Genomic DNA, 21,402 nt, shown 5'->3' on the forward strand with positions numbered 1-21,402 from the left:
TAAAATATGCTGAATACAATCATGTTTTGATGGTTTTGATGAATATCAATTAGCAGGGGTTATGCAACTGTTATATATTAAACAACTGGCGTGGTTCTATTCTTTCTTTGACAGTTAAATGTATGTTTATTTTCTTCATTGAAATACAGGCAGACCTTTCTTAACAGCACACATATGTTGCTCCTCTTTGACATCATGCATCTCCATAGCAACATTTTCTGAGTGACTGCTGGTCTAATAGGTACAGTCATGCTGCATCAAGCCAAAGTTGAGCAGAACAACCTATCACACATTTTTCAGCTGCACTTTAATGCAGTCAGGCTGTCAGCTTATTTATAGGCAGCATGCCCTGTGGATATCCCTCCCCCCAACACACACACACGAGCAAGTCAATTAATAATGAAAGAAACAAGAGACAGTGTTTAGCAGAAGGACAATAGTTAATAAACAAGCAGCCATCCTAGCTCTCTAAAGTTATTAATTAAGTTATATCCTGTTTAATATATGGTGCTGTACTTATTTGTCTGCTTCTCATAAAATAATGCTTCTCTTAAAATCTACAGAGTTCTACAATTGTTACAAACAACTTTGTGCAAAAAAGGTTCTACCATTTTTATCTGCTGAATGCAACAGAGAGTAGCCTTACAGTGGCCAACACTATTGCTGCAGGAAGGCATGTTAACAAATATGGTCTATAGCTCAAAGCTCATTACTGTACTTGTAACAGGGCAAGGATCCCTGTACAGTGTTCTGTTTATTTATTTTTAGAATGGGGTTTCCCCCTCTGACCGTGTTATTTTGTATTTGTTTTGTATTATTATTATTGTCGTTATGATTTATTGTGTTTATATGACGGCGTAGCCGTGTGTTTTATTTTGTTTAGTAGTGTGGATGGGAAGCCCCATCCACAGCAGTTTAAAAACATCGTGCAGAAGGTGGCCATCTCCCGAATTAATTAAATGATTAATTTGTTGCTAATCGGGAGATGGTCACCTGCATAAAAGCCTGCAGTGCTCTCAGTTGGTGACGGGTGTTAGAGCGGAGAGAGCGAGCAAAAACTAAACTAAAAGAAAAAAACGTAAAGGATCAGTGAAGACTATTTATTGCCCAGCCTGATTGTGTTGTTTGTGTTTGTGATTCTGTTTTGTTTAACCTTTTTATTTCACTCTGTGAGCAAGTCTTTTTGTTAAAACCTTTTATTTTATTTTTGTATAATTTAAATAAAACGGCGCCGCCGCGTCTTTTTGTTTGGAATCTGCAGTGTCTAGTGTCAGTGTTTACGTTCCTGCTTCTGTCCTGACGTCACCGCCCAGCCACCCTGTCACAGTACTATAAACTGCAACTTAGGCACCAAGTTCCACAAGTAAATAAACTGCTGTACTGAACACTACTGACAAATATAAACTCCAGGTTCAAAAACATGCTGACAGGAACTAAATTAATTAAAATTAATTTAAAAAAATGGTATGGGCAAGTAGAAAAAAAAACAACAATGAATTACAAATAATGTACAGTTCATCGTTGCAAAAGCCCTCCATGATTCTGGAAGGGCAGCACTGAAGACCTATATTATATATATATATATTGTGAGCGAAAGTGCTCTATTTTGTAAGACTCTGACTGAATATGCTATTCTAAAGACTGAGTCGGAAACAGAAATGGCGAACCAATAGGTGAGATTTTATTTACACAGAAAACAAAAGTAGAGACAAAACTAAATATGAGCACCAAAATAAAAACTAACCCAGGTCTGGGCACTAACTCACTTTTCAAGCCCTGACTATTGATTAGGGAGTGGCTAATCCACACCCTAATAATAAAGAAGAACTGTACACACAAACATAATGCAATTAAATCCCATAAAGATTTACTTTAAGTCCACTGGTACATGCACCTTTTCTTTTCAGTCTTTTAATTGTCCACCCTTGGTGCACTTAGTCCAGTAAAGAAAAAAGAAACACAGCATCTCTTCCTTGTTCCTGGGTAATCACGTTGGCTTGCCAGCCACTCCACCAATTGAGTATAGGAATATGTATTCCGGTTGTAGTGCTTGTACTCACAGCTTGTTGTAGCGTTGCAGGTAAGTTTATATCCGGTTTCAGAGCAGTGTCTTCAGTATTACTGTTCTGTCCTTTGCGTTGAATTGCGTACACCAAACGCTTATTTTTAAGCAGCGCACCTCGCTGTATTTACGTATTTCATCGTCCTTTGAAGACTGTCCCTTACAGCCTCTGCTCGCTGTATATCCGTATCACCGTTTAGTTTAGTACTAACAATATTTTCCACTCTTTGGCCCCCACAGGCACGTCCTGCTAGGATTTTTTTATAACGCTTAAAAACAATCCTACACTCAGGCCTCACTGCCGTACCACCACCACACTTGCTACAAAACACTCCCCTTTTTATTACCCAGAATCCCGCCGTTACAGAGCCCCTGAGTTCCAGGAACTAGGGGAATTGTAGTCTTTTAAGCGGTGGCCATTTTAAAACAAACGAAAAGAAAATCTTGTGACCAACAGTACAGTTATCGCTGTTCTTTATATAGAAACCCCTACTACTTCTATCGGGACTAACACCCGATAACCCTCTATTTATCACATATCCTTTTCCCCAGCTCAAACCTACTGGTTGGAGCGGTTTCATCACCCTTGCTATATACCCTGGACAAACCATCTGCATTTGCATTCTTTAACCCACTTCTATGTTCTATCTTATATTTGTATGGTTGTAATGCCAGGAACCACCTTGTCACTTTTGCATTTTTCTCTTTATTTTCCTTCATCCATTTTAACGGTGAATGGTCCGTCACTAGAGTAAATTCTCTACCGAGCAAATAATACCTTAGTGTTTCTATAGCCCAACGTACTGCCAAACATTCCTTTTCCACCACGGCATACCTTTTCTCTCTAGGTAATAACTTGCGGCTTAAATACATAACCGGGTGTTCTTCTCCGTCCACTATTTGTGACAGCACCGCCCCCACCCCTACTTCCGATGCATCCGTCTGTACAATAAAAGGTTTTGTGAAATCTGGAACTTTTAACACAGGACCACTACACAACAGTTCCTTCACCCGATTAAAAGATTTTTCTGTCTCCCCAGTCCACTTTACCTTATTTGGTGCGGACTTCTTAATTAAGTCTGTCAGTGGAGCTGTGATGGATGAAAAGTCCTGTACGAACCGACGGTAATATCCAGCTAAGCCTAGAAATGCCCTAACCTGTTTTTTATTTTGCGGAACTGGCCATTCTTTAATAGCTTCCACCTTGCTAACTTGTGGTTTTACTGTACCCCCACCCACAATATACCCCAAATATTTGGCCTCGGACAAACCAAAAAAACATTTATCTGGATTAGCTGTTAGTGCAGCTTCTCTGAGACTTTGTACAACTGTGATTATTTCATGCTGGGTGGCCGTCGTTCTTCCTGGCAACTGGGAAAACACATCTTGATTTCTTTTAACTAGCTCTTTCACTTCTCTCCTTTGCTCCAACGACAATCCTGCACCCATATTTATAGGTGTCTTATCTATTTCACTGGCGTGTATAGTCAATACTTCGCGGTCTACCCATGGTTTTAATAAATTGATGTGGTACAATTGCTCAAGGGCCCTACAAGATCCATAGCAATCCGTTCAAATGGGATGTCGATTATGGGCATAGACTCTAGGGGTGCTCTTAAATGGGGTCAAGGACTTGCCTTCTGGCATTTTGGGCAAGATTTGCAAAACCGTTCTACGTCCTTTCGGATCCCTAACCAATAAAATCTTTGTAAGATGCGCTGAAGTGTCTTCTCCCCCCCTAAATGAGCTCCGAATAAATGGTTGTGTGCTAATCTCAAAACTGAATTCCTAAACTGGTGTGGTACCAGTAATTGTTCTACCGGGTTTTCATTAATAATCGTATTTCTGTAAAGTAAATCATTTTTTACTATAAAGTGTTCCTGTGGATTAATGATTGCATTTTCTACCAGTGTTCCATTTACTGATACCACCTGTCGCTTTACATTGACTAATGTCGGGTCATTTTCTTGTGCCCGAGCAAACTGGTCGCTGTTAGGAGAAAAGGATTCATCCCAGCTACCTGCTTCTTCCTCTGTTTCTATCAATGGTACTGGTGCTCTTGTTTCTGCTAATATGTCGTCTACGGTGCACTGTGTTGCCACCCCTTTCCCGACTCGTTTTGTACTCTGCGTGACTAATACGTGTGTGACTGGAGCCCCTCTCCTTTTCTCTCTCTGACGCTGCTTTCTAGTTTTTAATATTTTTCGGGTAAAACTTTCCTCAAAAAAACACTCTGTATTGGCAAAGGGGAACAGTTTTACTACGCTTTCTGGATATTCTAGGTCCCTCTCTTGCTTTATTTCGGGGTTAACCAATTCCCCGTTTAACTGCACCAAGTCTTCAAACCCTGGAAAATCTCTACCAAGAATTACTGGGTGAGGCAACCTGGGGATTACCCCTACTCTCATCTCTTGTTTTACTTCCCCACAAGCTACTACAACCTGAGTAGTAGGGTAATATTTTACATCCCCATGGATGCAAGTAACTCCGGTTTTTAGATTCCTAGTCAATAGGCAGGGGTCTACAAACTCAGGTGACACTAAGGTAATTGCACTACCTGAATCCACAAGGGCGTTAGTTGTGTTCCCGTTAACCATTACAGAGACTAAAAAGGGATACTTCCCTTGGGGTGAGCTAGCCACAATAATACTTCCACAAAAATTATCATTAACATTACATTGCATTGGTTCCTCACTCTCAGTGCAATTCTTTGCAATATGTCCTAATTTTTGACATTTGTAACACCTGATATTACTATGGTCAAATCGATACATTCCACTATTTCCCTGGTACCCACTCCCAAAGTCATGGTCTCTGTATTGTCCCTTCACAGTCTGTGACCGCTCCTCTACCCTCTTAAAGCCCTCTGCCTTACCCAGTCTTGGGCTGCTGCGTTGTTTCCATCCTGGGTTGGTCGAGGGTTGCCGAGCCAAATCCTCGGCGGCGAGTTGTCGTTCCACCAAAGCGACAAATTCGTCAATAGTAGAGGGGTCTCCCTGTCCCACCCATTTCCGAAGGGTTGCAGGCAGTGACCGTAGATAACGATCCATCACTAGTATCTCTACTATCCGGGATGCAGTGTTGACTTCTGGCTTTAACCACCTGTTGGCCAGATGGATCAAATCGAACATTTGAGATCGAGGGCCCGTACCACTGCTGTAGTTCCACGCATGGTATCTCTGGGCTCTCAAGGCTGTTGTGACCCCTGCTCGAGCCAAGATCTCTGATTTTAATAGTTGGTAGTTGTCTGCGTCGCTTTGCTTTAGGTCATAATAGGCTTTCTGTGCCTCGCCTATCAAGAAGGGCGCCAGTATCCCAGCCCACTTGACCTTGGCCCACCCTTCTCTAGCTGCAGTCCTCTCAAACGCCAGGAGGAACGCCTCAATATCATCTCCCTCTGTCATTTTCTGGATCACATGTGTGGATCGAATTGGCACACTGCTGAGTGGCTGTTGGCTCCCCTGAGCCAAGTGCTGCATTATGGCAGTTCGCTCCTGCCGAGCTTCATTCAACTGCTCCTGTATCAGTCGGTTGCTTTCTTGTTGCGTCTGCGCCAACATCTTGAGTACCTCAGCCAAATCTGCCATTTTTTTCAGTTACTCAATCGTTATAGCACTGGGAGTCTTGGTGGATATGATGACTTAGCGTTCAGTCAGAAATCCCTCTTCTGACACCAAGTGTGAGCGAAAGTGCTCTATTTTGTAAGACTCTGACTGAATATGCTATTCTAAAGACTGAGTCGGAAACAGAAATGGCGAACCAATAGGTGAGATTTTATTTACACAGAAAACAAAAGTAGAGACAAAACTAAATATGAGCACCAAAATAAAAACTAACCCAGGTCTGGGCACTAACTCACTTTTCAAGCCCTGACTATTGATTAGGGAGTGGCTAATCCACACCCTAATAATAAAGAAGAACTGTACACACAAACATAATGCAATTAAATCCCATAAAGATTTTAAGTCCACTGGTACATGCACCTTTTCTTTTCAGTCTTTTAATTGTCCACCCTTGGTGCACTTAGTCCAGTAAAGAAAAAAGAAACACAGCATCTCTTCCTTGTTCCTGGGTAATCACGTTGGCTTGCCAGCCACTCCACCAATTGAGTATAGGAATATGTATTCCGGTTGTAGTGCTTGTACTCACAGCTTGTTGTAGCGTTGCAGGTAAGTTTATATCCGGTTTCAGAGCAGTGTCTTCAGTATTACTGTTCTGTCCTTTGCGTTGAATTGCGTACACCAAACGCTTATTTTTAAACAGCGCACCTCGCTGTATTTACGTATTTCATCGTCCTTTGAAGACTGTCCCTTACAGCCTCTGCTCGCTGTATATCCGTATCACCGTTTAGTTTAGTACTAACAATATTTTCCACTCTTTGGCCCCCACAGGCACGTCCTGCTAGGATTTTTTTATAACGCTTAAAAACAATCCTACACTCAGGCCTCACTGCCGTACCACCACCACACTTGCTACAAAACACTCCCCTTTTTATTACCCAGAATCCCGCCGTTACAGAGCCCCTGAGTTCCAGGAACTAGGGGAATTGTAGTCTTTTAAGCGGCGGCCATTTTAAAACAAACGAAAAGAAAATCTTGTGACCAACAGTACAGTTATCGCTGTTCTTTATATAGAAATCCCTACTACTTCTATCGGGACTAACACCCGATAACCCTCTATTTATCACAATATATATATATATATATATATATATATATATATATATATATATATATATATATATAGTGGTTTGCAGAAGTATTCACCTCCTATCAATAATATCACGTTGCTGAATTACAAATAATTTCTGCACAGTTTTTCAATCAAACTTTTTTTATTCAAAGCTGTAGTGGTTAAACTGAACACTGTTATATGAGGAGGAGGTTAAATGGCAGCAAAACTTTCAAAGAAAATGTACAAAATGAAATTTACTGGTTGCATAAGTATTCAGCCCCTTAAGTCAATACTTGGTAGAATCACCTTTTTCATAGGTCTTTTTGGACAGGTCTCTACTAGCTTTGCACAGTAGGATGGTGACATTTTTGCCCATTCTTCACAGAAAAATTGCTCCAGTTCTGATAAGTTTGTTGGGGATCGTCGATGGACTGCAATCTTCAAGTCTCGCCATAAATTTTCGATTGGATTCAAGTCCGGACTTTGACTGGGCCACTCAAGAACATTAATTCTCTTCTTGTTCAACCACTCCAGTGTGGCTTTGGCTTTGTCCTGCTGAAATGTGAATTTCCTCCCCAGTTTCTTGGCTGACTAAAACAGGTTTTCCTCAAGGATTCACCTGTACTTTGCACAATCCATTCTCCCCTCTATCCTGACAAGCTTCCCAGTCCCTGCTGAAGAGAAGCATCCCCATAACATGATGGTGCCACCACCATGCTTGACAGTTGGGATGGTGTTGACTAGGTGATGTGCAGTGTTGGGTTTGGAATTTAGACTGAAAAGTTCAATTTTTGCCTTGTCTGACCATAAAACCTTTTTCCACATGTCTGCAGTATCATCTACAGGCTTTTTGAGTAATGGTTTCTTTCTTGCCACCCGTCCATACAGGCCAGCTTTGTGTAGGGACCAGCTTATTGTTGATGTGTGAACACTGACTCCCATCTCAGACACAGAACTTTGCAGATCTCTCAAGGTCATTGTTGGCTTCAGAGTGACATCCCAAACCAGTTTTCCTGCTTGCCTGGCTGCTCAGTTTGGAAGGGCGACCTGATCTGGGTAGTGTCTGGGTGGTATGATGCATCTTCCACTTCTTAATGATGGACTTCACTGTGCTGAGAGGGATAATCAGCACCTTACAATTTTCTTGTACCCTTCTCCTGCTCTTTGCCTCTCTACCATCTGATCCCTGACTTGTTTCGAAAGCTCCTTGGTCTTCATGGTTGCTTTGTTGGATCACTATGTGAGTTGCAGCGTGAAAGTCTTTATATACCTGAGGGAAATGATCTACAAGTTAAACCACCTTAAGTACACACAGGCTGAAACCATTTCACTAACTTTGTGACCTTTCAAACAAATCATTTGCACCTGAGCTGATTTAGGGCTGCAGTAGCAAAGGGGTTGAATACTTATGCAACTGAGATTAATCTGTTTTTCTCTGTAAATCTTACTTATTTATATTCTATATGCATTTTTTAACTTTATCAATGTGGAGTAGTTTGTGAAGATTCTACATATAAAGTCCAATGTGAAAGCGTCGTGGAGTACGCTCAGGTGCCAACAAAATGTGAAAACTTTGCATGGGGGTGAATACTTCTGCAAACCACTATATCTATCTATCTATCTATATCTAGATATATCTAGATATATCTAGATATATCTAGATATATCTATCTATCTATCTATATATCTATATATATATATATATATATACACACACACACACACACACACATATATAATATATATATATATATATATATATATATTGTAACCGGCCGGCACTCACGGTCGTTCATTTGCCCCTTTTAAAGCAGGCCCAGGACACAGGGAATGGAGTTTTAAGCACGGTTGTGCTATTTATAATAAACAAATAAAACACAACCAAAAACAAACACCTAGCTCCTTGTTGGAGCACTGACTATACAGGCAGGTCCCTGACTAGCTCGCAGGAAGGCTAAGCTGTTTACCTGCCAAACAAAACACAACAAACAGGTTTGACACTAATCAAAAAGGTTTTTACACTACCTTTTTCTTTTTACGCTTGAGCACACTATCAAGCAGGCTTCTAAACACACCAGCAGCCCTGAACAGACTGGCTGCTTCCTTTATATACCCTGCACCTGGCTCTAATTTATAATGATCACCAGGTGCAGGGGATAATTACCAATAAAACAATTAACAAAATGTGCATACGCACATGTTTTATGAAGGGAGGATATTAACCCCCTCCCTGCTGTGTTACTATATATATATATATATATATATATATATATATATATATATATATATACAGTGCCTTGCATAAGTATTCACCCCCCTTGGACTTTTCCACATTTTGTAGTGTTACAACCTGGAATTAAAATGGATTTAATTGAGATTTTTACCATTTGATTTACACAACATACTTAACACTTTGAAGGTGCAAAATATTTTTTTATTGTGACACAAAAGTTAAACAAAAAAAAAAGACATTTGTTGGTTGCATAACTATTCACCCCCCTGAGTCAATACTTGGTAGAAGCACCTTCGGCAGCAATTACAGCTGTGAGTCTTTTTGGGTAAGTCTCTACCAGCTTTGCACATCTGGATCCTGCAATTTTTGCCCATTCTTCTTGGCAAAATTGCTCAAGCTCTGTCAAGTTGGATGGGGACCGTTGGTGAACAGCAATTTTCAAGTCTTGCCACAGATTCTCAATCGGATTGAGGTCTGGGCTTTGACTGGGCCATTCTAAGACATTCAGGTTCTTGTTTTTAAACCACACCAGTGTAGCTTTGGCTGTGTGTTTAGGGTCATTGTCCTGCTGGAAGGTGAACCTCCGCCCCAGTCCCAGGTCTCTTGCAGACTGAAACAGGTCTTCCTCTAGAATTTCCCTGTATTTGGCTACATCCATCTTGCCCTCAATCCTGACCAGTTTCCCAGTCCCTGCCGATGAAAAGCATCCCCATAACATGATGCTGCCACCACCATGCTTCACCATCCCCACAGTGAAGCATGATGCTGCCACCACCATGCTTCACCGTGGGGATGGTGTTCTCAGGGTGATGAGCAGTCTTGGCTTTGCACCACACATAGCGTGTTGCGCTAAGGCCAAAAAGTTCAATTTTGGTCTCATCAGACCAGAGAACCTTTTTCCACATGCTTGCTGTGTCTCCCACATGCCTTTTGGCAAAATCAGCAATGGCTTTCTTCTCGCCACTCTTCCATAAAGCCCAGCTTTGTGGAGCGTCCAGGTTATAGTTGTCTCATGGACAGTTTCTCCCATCTCAGCTGTGGATCTCTCCAGCTCCTTCAGAGTTACCATTGGCCTCTTGATTTGCTTCTCTGACTAATGCCCTCCTTACCTGGTCACTGAGTTTTGGTGGACGGCTTTCTCTAGGCAAGTCTCGGTTGTGCCATATTCTTTCCATTTTTTAATAATGGATTTAACGGTGCTCCGGGGGATGTTCAAAGTTTGGGATATTTTTTTATAACCCAACCCTGATTGGTGCTTCTCCAGAACTTTATCCCGGACTTGTTTTGATAGCTCCTTGGTCTTCATGATGCTGTTTGTTTAGATATACTCTCTAACAAACTCTGGGGCCTTCCAGAAACAGGTGTATTTAATCTGAGATCATCTGACACTTTAATTGCACACAGGTGGACTCCATTCAACTAATTATGTGACTTCTGAAGGCAATTGGTTGCACCAGAGCTTATTTAGGGGTGTCACAGCAAAGGGGGTGAATACTTATACAAGCAAGACTTTTCAGGTTTTTATTTGTAAATAATTTTGAAAAATATGTAGATTTTTTTCCCCACTTCGACATTATGGACTATGTTGTGTAGATCAGTGACACAAAATCCTAATTAAATCCATTTTAATTCCAGGTTGTAACACTACAAAATGTGGAACAGTCCAAGGGGGGTGAATACGTATGCAAGGCACTGTATATCTATATATATATATATATATATATATATATATATATATATATATAGTCAGAGCTTGGACATTCTGGCCTGTGATTGGTTAAAATCTCATCATAGGAGCAAACATAGATTTAACTATTGCCCTCACATCACTACACCACTAGGCAATAATCTCTGTTTCAAAGGCACGCCCTCCATCTCCACTCCAACAACAAGATAAAATGGCTGAATGACTAAACTGCTGAACCTAACTTATATTATATATACTTATATTCTGCGACCTAACAGAATATTCATTACAAAACATACTACAAAAGAAAGAAAAAAAACTTGCGGTATGAACTTCAAAAACATTTTCTGTTATTTATCCGTGACCATAAGGATTTCGCTGTGGAAGACAGCAAAGGAAAGACGGTACAACTTAAGTGTACAAGTATTGTCAAGTTACTATACATATTGTGACAGAAAAAAAACGGCCAAGCATTTTGGAAAGTAACCGAAAACAATAATTTCATACAGTATAGTAATCCGTTGCCTATCCGACTGCAGTAGTACCAGAGTAAGGGTGGATATGTAAAAAGTGGGATGAATGAATCCTGTTTTAAATACCAATATACAGAGCTGTAACAATTATTACATTCACACAATTATTGTTTTGAGATTCAGCTTTTATTAGGGAGCTCCCCTAAATCCGTTGTTTAGAAAGATACAGGGTATTAAAGCTTGTGACAGGGTAGCCGTCTGCCGTGTGGGTACGTGCCTTCACTGCTGAGTGATAGGCAGGAGATTGAGATGGAGGTTGAAGTTCATACGTCCCACAGGCGAACAGGATTTATTTACATATCAACACACTGAACAGCTAATGTGACACTACCAGCAATGGGCGGGCAGATACGCGACGGATTACTGTATATAAAAAAACGAAAGCCCTGAATAAAAAAAAAAAAAAGATTTACATAAAACTCGAAAATAGCTCAAAATAAGCACTGAAAAATAAAATTAATAAAAAATGAAAAACAGAAGCAATATCTATATTATAGGAAATAATGTTTGGTTTAACCGGAGACTGACATATCTTCCCTCCGTTACTTGAATTTTGCAGTGTTGTCTTTTTCTCCTCGCAACTGCAATTTTCTGAGTTTTTTGGGGGTTTTTTGCACTACACCCAGCCAAGTTGCGTTAATTCATCATGTGACTTCACTCACGTGTCTCTGCTAAAACTCAACATGGCGACTGCACCAACTAAGAAAACAAAAATGCAATGTTTCAGCAAAAGCTAAAACATTTTCTGGTTATCTATATGAGGATGGTGGGATACTATTCTGAAATTTTTTGTTGTCATTCGATTGATCATGTACGAGTCAATACCATTAAAGATCATATTGCCAATCGGAAACACATAGAGAACAAGAAAGCAAATAAGACGGCAACAAAAAATGGCAAAGGCGGGGCTTTCCTGAAGTAAGCAAGCTAAATTAATTGTGTATTTAATTATTGTTTCATTTATTTCTTTCCACTCTACCTGCATTTAATAAAGCTATAATTGGCAATGTTAAACCATGACCATTTCTTAATTACATGATATTATCTGATGATGAAAAAACAAGCTCAAAGCTATTTTTCTAGCTACTGTATACATTCCTTAAAGGAAACTGATCGCTTTACTGTGTAAAGGATATTGTCACTCCACGCCACACCGTTTGTTTCATTAACATATTCTGTCTGGAGACACACCTCTTGTTAAATTTTAAAAATAACAAGGCAGAATTAGCAAAGAAACAATTGGGAGGATGTATTATGCGTTTACATTAAAGGGCTGCTTTTTAAATTACAATTGAGTGATACACAGCAGTGAACCTGTGTAGCAACGAGTCAGTCAACATGCCTTTTTTATCAGTGTTTCATATTTTACCCTGGTTATTGTAATGCCAGTAAATCACTAAACTTCATCTGTGGAGTACTGTAAATAGGATTAGTCTCATGCTGGACTGTTACTAAACTGTTTAATATTTTTTATTGTTATTGTAATGCCAGCAATAAGCTAAACAGGTCTTTTCAAAACACCTTCATTTGCAGACTGAACTACATTGGGGGAGTTTCCATGTGTGGTTATTTACACATGAAGTGGCGATGCACGTGCACGTTTGGGAGAACAGCTTGAGAGGATCCAGTTTGTGGCCGAAAATAACGGACACTGAGAGGGGATAGGGTAAATCTCATTTACTTATGAGCATGACGTAAAACACAGGAAATACACGGCCATTTTCACATGGAAACCAGCATTTTGTGTGAAAATGTCCACTGCTCCCAATACAGACAGCCTTGGCAGCATACGTGGAAGGTGTCTGGCACAGATCTATATAATCCTATGTCTCTGACGGTTTTCACCAATGGTGATCTGCAATATAAAGTTTATAACTAAAGTTCGGGAGGAGGGTCAGACACCAATTTCCGCGTCACCAAAGTGAATCATTCAATTTACACATTAGCTAATTAAGATTGTTAGCACTATAAATACCCTCTTCACTTACCTCTCATTTGCGTTTCGATTTCATCGTAACCCACCACCTCCCCATCTCCACCTCTTTTAAAAATGTAGGTTTTATCTATGGGGGGGTCGCCGCCTCGTCCAGTAGGCCAGGCAGCGACCCCTGAAACCAAGTTAGTTTTGATGCCAAATGAATTTGTATATATAACATACTTTTCTGTAAAATTGCATACTCTGCATTCTCCTCAATAAATATTTGTACTAAAACATTTTGTGATTCGTGTTTGTCCCGAACTACTGAAAGCTGGGTTGGACAGTTTCATTATATACCTTGGTGTTAATTATTTTGTTTTTTCTTTAATTAATAAGTCATGTGATCAATTAGTTGAAATATTATTCACTACTAACGATATGCCACCCCACCAATGGACATTTCAAAAAACAATTTGGGCAAGAGCAGTAAAACATATTATTAAACAACCAGGCACAAGGCATTTACAAATCACAGCTTTATTACATGAGCTTAAGACTGTGCTTTAGAGTTTCACTCAAACAAGACGTCACCTGACAACCATAGATTTCCAGGTGAGATTCTCTTGTGTACCTGAAACCAAATTTTCCTGCGCTGTCTGCGTGAGAATGCTACGCATGGCTAATTTGCATATCAACCTCCTCCTTAAGGAGGCAGTGTGGTCCAGCGGTTAAAGCACAGGGTTTGTAACCAGAAATTCACCGGTTCAATTCCCACTGCCACTGATGGTCACCGGTTTAAATCCCACCTCTGCCACTGACTCACTGTGTGAGTCACTTAACCTCCTTGTGCTCCATCCTGTGGATGAGATGTTAAATCAATGTCCTATTGTAAGTGACTCTGCATATAATGCACAGTTCACAGCCTATCTCTGTAGAGCACTTTGTGATGGTGGTCCACTATGAAAGGCACTATATAAAGATATTATTATTATTATTTCCCCTTCATTTGCATGACGTCAGATGCAAAGGGGGTCTTCTCGAGTAAAATAAACTGAGACAATGGAAACACGAAACGTATAGGGTCATTTTTCATTTGGCTCGAGCAGTGTCTCTAGAACACACATGGAAACTCCCCCATTGTTAGTGGAAGACTGTAAATATGATTATTATCTCACAGCTGTACATTTGTTTTCTGAACTGCTATAATATAATTAGGGCTTCTGTTTTTCTGTTTTTATTAATTTCATTTTTCGGTGCTTATTTTTACATATTTTCGAGACCCCAAAATCTTTTTTTTTTTTTTTTAGGGCTTTCGCTTTTTATATACTTAAATTGTTTTTATCAGTTACTTTTCAAAATGCTTGACCGTGTCTTTCTGTCACAATATGTATAGCAATTCAACAGTAATTGCACACTTAAGTTGTACCTTCTTTCCTTTGCTTTCTTCCTCAATTTAATCATTATGGTAATGGGGACATTTTTTCTAGAGTTTTTGTGTGTCTAGGCATTTTTTTTACATTTGGCCTCAATTTGCAATTTTGTTTTAAATCCTACCTATCTAACTGTAATATAGCTTTAAATCCTGCAAACAAGTCCCCGTTCCTAATTGTAATCTCATTTTAAATCTTGCAAGCGGAGTCTCCAACAGAAATGTAGGAATTTGCTCCCATTCAGTAGTTGGGGTGGGTTTAAAGTATTCAGATGGAATCAATGATAAATACAAGTCAGGAAGGAGGAACATGTCCAGCTGCACTGGGAAAGGAGTTTTATTTCTTTTTGCAGTAGTTTTTTTTTTTTTAAAAATAGGAAAGGGGTGAAGTCAACGTGAATTGAGTAACTATTTCCAGTGTTTTTTTTTTTTTTGTTTTATCGTTTTTTATCAGTTAAAATCAGAAGCCCTAAACATAATTAAGTGATATTTATAAACATTATGTCATGTAAGTGTCTTCAGGTGCTGTACGTACTATTTCAGCAAGAAGAGTCTGATTGAAAATCTCGGCTTTCATAAAAAGCAAATGTACTATTCAGAACAATAATTAACTGCTCAGCTAAGCTGTTTCTTGAATGTTTTATTCCTTTGAGAAACTGCTGTAAAAACAAAAAAAAAATCTGTCTAATTGGTTTATTTTTATACTACTACAAACACTAATTGTATATTCTAGAATCTGCAGCCATTAATTTACATTATATCCTAACAGCATGTGCACTGTGTCTTGTGAAAGATGGCAGGCATGACCTACTGTACACCCAATTAACTGATTTCCCTGAATCAATAGGAATCAAGTTTGAACCTCTGAGTAATTATTTAAAATTGTATCTAAATCAGATTAGCAGTTTTATTCCTCATTTGAGAGAGGGAGTAACAGAAGCTGTAGCTATTTTTAAGCTATACTGTATATTTATTTAATGGCCTTTTCTAACCAATACCTGCTGTATATACAGAGCACATACACACAATAAAAAACTATTTTAATGAAACCTGTAATTTTTCTACAATACTATTCCTACACAGTTGTATAATTTGTAAGGAAATCAACTGAAATCTCTCTCTGTCAACCTTTGACATGGTTATATCTTGAAGAACACCCTGGCCAATATTGGCAATAACCACAACAGTGAGAAACCAATGACACTGCCAATGAGAAAAAGCATCTAAGTCATACTGAGTGAATGATGTGACACTAATGTAATAGAAATCCAAAGACTGGTGATGGGGAAACACAACAGTAATACGCAGCTTGAAAAGCTTGCATTAAAAGTAAAGAAAATCATTGTGGTTGTGCAACAAAAAAAAAAATAATGAGGTATTTTAAAAAACACCTAGGACATCACTGTTAAAAATAATCAAGCCTTGGAACATTTGTGCCTACTACAATTGATTGAAGAACAATAATTCATTATATAAACATAGCCCAGAAGGAACAATGTATCGGTGCAGGAAGTGGGCCTGGGAGGAATTAATTATCTTAAATTAAACTGTTGGTTGGAAACACTACTCTTCACTTTCAGCCGTCTCACAAAAATAAATGAACGGACCAGGTATTTATGTTCCAAACAAATAAAAAAAAAAAAAAACAAAAACAGATGTGGTTTAAATAAAGCTAACAGTGAAACCTCTACTGATGCAAATGTGTTGTATATAAACAGAATAAGTAGGTTTTAGGAATATTTAAATACTGTAGTTCTGAGGATTCTGTGCATGTAGAATTCAGCGCACAAAATTGAATACACAGGACAGAATGCAGGAGAGGCTATTAATATTTTGTGTTTCTATATTTAAAAAAAAAAAAGTTAATGTATCTTACCTTACAGATCTTAGCTATCCAAATGAATGTGGTCTAATTAGACAGGTGCTGCATGGACCTCTTTCTTCTGTGTGAGGAGAACAACAATCAATAAGAAACTCACATACACTAAAATTTATGGGGAAGAAGTGACTCTTTCAAAACCAATACCAGTTTCAATAAATATTAAAGCAATGTCTATATTCAATTTATAAAAAGCAGGATACAACTTAAGTTTAAATACAACAAGCACAACTGCTTTAAGTTAATAGTTATTAACTACACAACTAAAAATGGTTTCACCTTAATTTATATACTATTCTGAAACTAACCAAAAACATTGCAAAGCACAGAAACTGTCAAGAACTTTAACACATACAGTACAGTACTTAAAAACAACCTGTACAAAATACTTGGACAGAATTTCATTTCCTGGCTTTTGAGTCATGACATTTCTTATGCCTCTGGTCCTTTTAATCATCAGTACACTCTGTATTTGTGACCTAAAGTACAATTAATCAGTTTTTGACTGCAAATATAATGCCAGCTTACAGATATGCCAAACTGCTTACTTTTAAGTAGGTGTAACCACTGGTGTACGAACGGTACTACATTATCTGCTACCAAGGGACAAGATTTTGAGAGTAAGTTGTTGAAAGTATGGTCTAAAAGGATTAAATTGAACACAAGCAAACCTTTCTGTTTCTGCATATTTCAAGTCATGTTGCTCCGTGATTTATACTTGCACACAGAGCAGCAATGAAGAATTTCAAGGACAAGCCTCCTTCATGTTCTCAAGTATTTTAGTTCATGACCACTCACGTAAGCGCAAGATTAATATCCACAGTGTTTGCTGTAGCAGAAGTTTTTGAAGAGAACTCTCCTCTCTTTTGTTTGTCTCAGTATTTGCTCAAGATTTAGAACAGGATTACCATAGTACAGTTCCATTTGTAAATAACATTTGTGATCTAATACTTGGTATCTGGTTACATTGCCCTGTAACCAATAAGAGAATTGCATTTTTAGAAGTATGTAATACATTACCTCATTTAATATCCAGGATGTAGAAACGGCAAGCCTTCACTCCGGATTTATTTCCAGGTGTATATATTTTCTTTACTATTGAAGTTTTACAATTGTAATGATTGATACATTTCAATCATATCAATCATTACAATTGTAAAACTTCATCTGAATGGGCAGGTACAGCAGTATCAGCACAACAGGATTGAAATATAATCCCTTGGGTGCCACCTAATACATTCAGGGGTAGGTTTACTAAGATGGTCCAGTCGCAGCGCAAACATACCGCAATTTGCAATGTTTATTATTATTATTATTATTATTATTATTATTATTATTATTATTATTATTATTATTATTATTAACTTGGCAGCCTAGAAATAGAAATGTGTTTTCAAGTCTTGTAAGTACACCCTGCTTTTAGGAAAAAACAGGTATTTGGCAGCCTCAAAAATGCACAACTGGCAATGTACGAGAAAGGGAGACTGGGAAATACCAGCAACAAATTGATGCAATTGTAAGTGTCGCAATTGTCTGCAGCTTTCATACATCTCATTATAATATTTGAGAACCCTGATTTGCACTATCTATACCCGCTATTTGTGAATTTATGCAGGAACGCCCATAATTACATATTCATCTACGCTTGAACTGCAAACAGAAACTGCAGCCACAAAGCCTGACATACAAATTTGCAATTAGTATTGCTGAAAGGGAATCCACCCACTAATCACATACATAATAAAACTGTTCCTATAAATAGCCCTTTCGTTTGCACCTCCTTGTCGTTTCTTTGTTTGGTCCTCATCCTTCCCTGCCTCCACCTTGCAGCGCGCCTTGTCTAGGGGGAAGGTGGACCAGAGTGCCACTTGTCCTGCCTGTTGGCATTAGTTATCATCAATCAATATATATTACATCATAGTTTGGCCAGCGCGTAGGGGTGGCTAGCGAGCGCCAATGGACAAGGCCATGGAACAAATTGTATTACATTTCATTACGGGCATGGTCATTTGTCATTTCAAATCTTGTGGATGTCTCCTTTCTGAAAATTGCAGTCTTCCACCAGTAGAAGCACTGCATAACTAATACGCAACAGAACATGTCAGAGAGACCATAAAGCAATAAGGCAAAACATGCTGTGGAGCACATCCTTTGTTGTTTATGTACATTACAAAATTTATGTTTTTTTTTCTATTTTAGCAGATTTACTGCAGACATTTGAAGTACATTTAAACTGTACATTTTGCATATTACTCTTGAGAATCACTAAAACATGTTTATTTTTTTTTATTTTTTTTTGACGACTACTTGAGAAATCAATTTCAATAAGCTCTTCGGAAATTGAGAAGATAGCCAGGTCTCTCTTTGAATTGTTAACAAGAGCCAGATCTCTGAATTGTTAACAAGGAAGGATCATTTGATAAAGGCAAGCATGCAACATCCCCCAGCAGTTGCTGCCGACATTCTCTGTCTGGTGTGGACTTGCCCATACATTGAGACTGCACGTTCTGCATCCATTGAATTGGTTAGAAGTGTAAGGCAAAGCTTTGCCAAGTTATAAAGATAATCGTAGTTGCCAGCATTATTATTTGATGGTACCAAACCGTGACAACAATTAAAATAACTGTTTGGACCGTGAACACTGTGTTATTGTCGTTGTTTGAGCACTGCATCACCTCTACACCTGCGCATTACTAACCACTTTGCCACAATACCATGCTAAAATGACACGCCACCTACAAGGTGCTGCGTTAGAGAAGCCACAAAATCCCCTCTGTGTGAGGCCTTGAATTTGTTTTTAATACCAAGCAATTGGGTGGCATTTGGGAATTTTTGTATTGATGCCAACATTTATCCTCCCTTAACTAAGGCGGTGCACAGAATTTAGATTTAATCTGCCCCTAAGTTTCTCTCTCGAGGCATTGGGTGTAGACTTGCCTAATTATGCTATCTTCTACATTTCCTTCATATGGGATTTGCATGGCTGACATGTAATTCACAAAACTTGAATAAGAGCCATTTTCCTTTTTGGAAATGGCAATTACCTAAAAATACCCAAAAGAAACATCAAACCAGTAACCAGTACTACCAGACCAGACTACCTAGTTTTCAATGCCCAAATGATGTATTGCACCTCTCAAAAATCAAATGTAGTTTGATGTGCCCATTTACCAGAGTTCTAGCTTAACATTGCTGTGTGAATGCAATGTCCTTAATAAATGCCTAACATTTAAATACAGACAATGTACCATACTTAAAAATACCCCCCCCCCCCCCCCCAGAAAAAAATCTCTACATCAGATCATGCAGTTGATGCCATAGTAAATTTAAAATAGTGCAGTTTAACCACGGTTTTAGATCGGACAACTGAAAAACACATTTGAGATGTGCAATATCTACTGACCATAAATCCGACCATAAATTGCTTTTACCTAACTGTGATAGGAACAATTAATACAAACTAATATGTTTGCATATTTTACAAATAATTTTATTGTATTTACAAAAAAAGAGAAGAAAAAAAAAGACATCCATGAAATAAATTACCATTATTATGTTTTTGCACGCAGAACTATATTTGGGGAATTTATCAAAATAAAGAAACACAATAAATACACCAAAAACAAAAGCAGGAGCTAGCTAGTCAATTTAATTACAGTAGCTCCAATTAGGAACTTTACAGCAGAGTAATGCCCAGATATCTAAAGGCCCATCTGTTTAATTTGATTGATAGCCAAGTGCCTCCATTGTGATCTGCACTGGTATTTCTGAAATTCAGATCAAGCCCAGAGACCATCTGTGACAGAGAGTGAATGAATCCTAGTTAATAATCTCCCTCCCTCCCTGTGGGGGCGCTGTATAACAGGAACAGTGTGCTCCGGACTGGATGGTTTGGCAGTTCATTCCAGGGTCAGTCGGAAGTCGGCCATCCAGAAAGGGGGCGGAGTCACTATACCAGAGGTCATCGCCTTAATGCGGTAGGCGATGTGTCAGTCATGGATTGGAGGATAAGTGATTGCACTCGTTACCGAAGGGGGCGTGACTGAAGGTATCTCAGGGGATGTGGCCAAGCAATCTGTTCCTTTGTTATGGTTACGGAAAGACCTGTAAAGGACATACTGTTATAAAAAGAAACCGTGAGTTTTTGGTGTTTTGTTTTGTCTTTCTATTAAACTGTCACATTTGTCATTTATAGAAGGCTAAACTCTGGGAGCTGTAGCTAAACAGCCAGCAATTAAACCCGGACTATACTCACCATTGTGCAAGTATAAACCTATAAATCACCACTTTCACTAAGAGCACTCACTCTGGACTTGTGACCGTGTTGTTTTTGTGTGTGTCTTGTTAAATGTATTATTATTTCGGGACTGAACCCCGTGGTTAAACTGAGCGATACACATTGGTGTGTTGAGCCAGTTATTATTATTTAAGAGTTGCGAGCACACAACCCAGCCAAATAAAAGAGCTGTTTTTCATCATGAACTGTCTTGTCTTGTGTCTGTTGTGAGCACTGCATCACCTCTACACCTGCACACTGCAAACCACTTTGCCACACTATCCCATTAATTAAAATGTAGTGATAAATACGGTAAACATGCAGTTACTAACTACACAACTGCATGTCATAACTAGTGTTAAGTAAAAAAAACAGCACTATGCAGCTGGACCATGATTTACTACAGTGTGGGCTGCAATTTTTAAAAATAATTTGTTTTGAAAGTTTAACAGATCTTTTTCCCACATTAAATTATTCATATTATTAGAGGCAAATGAGACAGTTTTACAGGAGGTCAAGAATCAACATTTACTGATGGATAAAACAGAACATTTTTACTCTGACCGAAAATGTTGTATTTCCCAAGGCAGCACTAACAGTACAGATTTTGTCCAGTATGCTAGTCCATGAAAATACAAGTTAAAACACAGCCTTTAACATAGCAACACTATTCCACCCATACTGTCCTCTCCAACAGATGTACAGCACTTA

General features: G+C 38.7%; 1 protein-coding gene across 6 annotated transcripts in view; it reads right to left on the reverse strand.

The window, feature by feature from the left end:
• The window catches only part of LOC117411059 (1-phosphatidylinositol 4,5-bisphosphate phosphodiesterase beta-4), a 145,500-nt gene that overhangs the window by 85,901 nt on the left and 38,197 nt on the right, over window positions 1-21,402 (reverse strand). For 5 of the 6 annotated variants that reach the window (XM_034921636.2, XM_034921634.2, XM_059025282.1 and 2 more), the window contains exon 4: window positions 16,413-16,479. The exons of the other annotated variant lie outside the window; for it this stretch is intronic. The gene's annotated coding sequence lies outside the window, so the exon portion shown is untranslated. The remainder of the gene's footprint in view (window positions 1-16,412; window positions 16,480-21,402) is intronic. 6 annotated transcript variants of the gene reach the window in all.

The sequence above is a fragment of the Acipenser ruthenus genome, chromosome 6, assembly GCF_902713425.1.
Source record: "Acipenser ruthenus chromosome 6, fAciRut3.2 maternal haplotype, whole genome shotgun sequence".
Taxonomy (NCBI): Eukaryota; Metazoa; Chordata; class Actinopteri; order Acipenseriformes; family Acipenseridae; genus Acipenser; species Acipenser ruthenus.